Genomic DNA, 3,943 nt, shown 5'->3' on the forward strand with positions numbered 1-3,943 from the left:
GCTTTTGTTCTCCGATGCCCTCCGCCTTGTAGCTCTGCAAACTCAGTGGATCCGGGTTTTCTGTCAAGAGTGAAAGGCCAATCACAATTAGTAATCAAAACAAAAAAAGATATGCAGACACTTTACAATGGGCTTATCCCAGTGTACCAACAGTGCTATGTGTAACATTACATCAATATAACATTGTCAAATCATTTGTGATCAGTGATGAGTATATATCACTGATGAATGACTGACTATCTCAGCTAAATTGTAGTGTTGCACATGTATCACCATAGTGTTTTTTAATGTATTCTCTATGTCTGTACTGCAGCGTTTGTCTTTTACTCCTGTCTCCCATGGGAGACAAATAAAGTGAACCTTGACCTTGGCCTTGACAACAGCTGACACACTCAGTCGTCGCAGCAAAGACAGAGAGAGGCTGCATGAGAACACACACAGCCACAGAAGAATGATGAGGTCTTCCAAATCCTCATCATTACCATGTTTCTGCAAAGCACAGGCTAATCTACGTAGCGTGGCATCGTGGCGTGCCCTAACATGTGTGTATAGGCACAGTGTGTGCCTATACACACAGTGGGTGTATAGCTTGACAGTTTAGCTAAGCATGCTGAACAACGCCGTGTTCAGGACAGGGCATATGAAAGCAGTGCTTGGATACTCCAAAGCACACCAGCTGTATCCCAAAAGAACGGAGAGCCTCTACTTTCACAGTGGGGGGGGGGCAGGGGGGACAACTTTGATTTTACCTTCAGCCATTCTTTAGTTATCAAAACAAAACATCTGTCTGTCCACAAAAAGCAAAGAAGAATGCATTTTTGTAAATCATAGTCATGTTCATGGGTCTTGAACCAAATCACATGTCTGATGGCGGATACTGGTTACACCATACGCACCCCATATGATTTGATTTCCCTTTCTTCCCAAACAAGGAGTCACGACTTACTGTACCACCGGAGCAAGGGAGAGATTCAGCCCACACTCAAGAGAAGGGAGATGGGGGTCGCACCCTTGTCTTGCCCAGGGGCGAGGTGGTTCTCGATGTCTGGGTGCTCATCTGACCGCTGAAATGTACACGGTGTGAGGGGTCACAACCCGGATTACTAATCTACCTGAGAGGAGAAGTGACTTGTGTCCGTTTACCAGCGTCTGGTGAAAAAAACTGTGTTTTGACTAGTTTTGAAAGCGCGTTGCCTGAGTCAATGCTGCTTGGTGCAGCGTTTTGAGGCACCAGGCTGGAACCGTTTTATTGAGCTTTTTCTGAAGGGAGATTGTTGCTTTTCTCTGCTTTGTCGGTTCTGTGCAACTTTGGAAGTGCAATAGCATTTCACAAGGTAAGTAAGAGCACCATCCATCACATGACGGTGAAAACACAGATTAACGTCATATCGCGTCAATACCAGGGAAGCGTTGTCTCAAATGACGTAAAAACACGTGGGGTGGTGGGGAAAGAGAACAGACCACATAGTACATATTACAGTCTGTACAGCTGACAGACCTTGTTGCAGCCACAAGTGTTACACCAGGTTAAGACCGCATTGCACTTAAGCCCTGTTGCTTCCTTTGAACATTTTGGAACCGATTTCTCCATCAGCTTTTCACTCCTTCTGTTAGAGGCTGCTAATCTACTGAGTGATGCTCTCATTTGTTTACCCTTATCTTACCGATGTTTCAAAAATGTACGTGTTGATTTATTAGTGTGAAAATGCTACATGTGCCACCTTTCACCCATGTAAAACCATGTCTTACAAGTTGCCAGTCACACTGATGTTCCATCCCTGATCCAGAACTTCTTATCAAGTCACTGCAATGTTGTCACTAGAAAATCTAGTGAGTTTCTTCACTTTTTACTGTGGTTTAGTGTTAATCCAAGGATTGGGGTTAAAAATAAGGTTAGACCCATTACGTCTATACGGTTACCAGAAACTTTCTGGTGTGCACGCGATACTTTCTGGTGCACACAAGATCGTTTTTTTTAGAGACTTTTTGCCCATGTCACTTTAGGGGCTCAGTAGCATGCCAAAAGCATCAGGGTTTAAGTAAAAAAAAAAAAAAGACGATCACATCACTTTGTCTTTCTACTCGTCTCTCTCATTGACCAAATCACTTCCCTGCATGTCGTTTCCATTCTGTGGATTGCTACAATGGAAAAAGATATGATTAGAGCCAAAAGTTCATAACCACAACCATGAAAAGCAGGCGGAAATGAAGTGTTCTGTCTATATCTCGCCTCTGTTCCATTCAGTACCAGGGACAGTGCCGCGCGGCCCCTATTAGCTTAAACGTGAGGTTCAAATCGAATAAATCTAATTGAATCTGGTCACAACAATCCCAGGCACCGGTTCGCCACAATAAACCAGCTGCTAAGCCCAGTGACTCTTCCTCCAACACTCCCTCCACTGGTGACTGCAACCGTTTTATGGACTTATTTCATGCAAAATATTGAAAACATCAGGCGCCCTGGCTGCTCCAAACCAACCTGCCCCTATCAGATATAGTGATGTGTGGACACAAATGCAGACACGGGGAAGCAGCCAGACAACAGACGAGGTTCAGGTGCAAAACAAGACTTTACTGGAACTTTAAATACAAAAATAACAGAAAACCACTAGCTCACAGCTAGGCCAAAAGCAAGCTAAGTCAAAGGGTAACAAATCACATACCATAGACAGGGTAGACAATGACGTGACCAGGGGCCCGTTCCAATACCCATACTTCCATACTATTTAGTAGGCAAAAAAAGAATTAGTATGTCCCAATACATAGTATGTCAGATGCAGTATGCCAAGAGTACCAGGATGTTGTACTACATCAGCTCCTATTTCGGAGTATGGATCGATGCATGCTGCGCCAGCCAATCTTCCCCACAATCCTTTGCGCAGCGGAAGTTACGTCTTCTTCTAATGTTTTATGGCGGTTGGCAAACAACTTTTTGTGCATTACTGCCACCTACTGGAGTTACGTCGCACTGACTGAGCTGCGTGTATAATCCACGCCCACCTCCATGACGCCATGAACACGTCAATAACTATGATAAAAACACTGCAGAAATATGCACGTTATTATACTGTTAAGAATGAGACTGCATGTAAGTATCATCACATCAGTTTATTAGAAACAACAACATACATTACAATATAACAGCAATTTGTTTATTTGATTGTTCCAATTTTGTAAATGCTTAGTCTGAATTTTTTGTATAATGTACTGTTTGTTATTGCCAGACTTTGTTTATTGAGGGAAAAAAAAAAAAAAAAAAAACTCAAATGTGGCGTTGCGGACGTCGGCGGAAGTGAGCAAGAGGTCGGAGTTCAGGAAGCTCACGTGACGACAGATGTAGTGTGTCCCAATAGTATGCATTTTGCATGCATGCTACACACTACAATCCATACTTTGTGAGGGCAGTGGCAGTACATACTACAAGAAAGAAGTACAAGTATGGGTATTGGAACGCAGCCCAGGGCTACAAACAGACTGCGACAATATATACACAGAGGAGTCATCAGGAACATGAGGGGCAGCTAGGGAGGTAGGACCACAGAGGGCAAATCGGGAGAACTAATTGGTGGTGAGAACTCAGGTGATAGGGCAGACTAACGAGGGAACATAGGCAACAGGTGCGGGGGGGGAACGGCACACAAGGAATACACAGACAAGAACAACACAGTAGCTACGACCATAATTCATATACTCGATGGTTTAGCCATGGTGACCCTCACGGTCCATGCCAGCACCGTCCGATTATTCCAAACAACCTGAAACACACTGTAAAGCAATCGCAGAACAAAGGTGTTCAAGAACTGGGCTGCATAGGCCAACTCACTATTGAACCATAACATGAAGATGATGATGACAGAGCAGGCCACACCGTGACCTGGGTGTTACATATCCTCCCCCTGAGCATGCCCCATATGATGGCTCAACCCTGAATCGCTTTGCTGAG

This window comes from Poromitra crassiceps, assembly GCF_964638095.1.
Source record: "Poromitra crassiceps genome assembly, chromosome: 1".
Lineage (NCBI taxonomy): Eukaryota > Metazoa > Chordata > Actinopteri > Beryciformes > Melamphaidae > Poromitra > Poromitra crassiceps.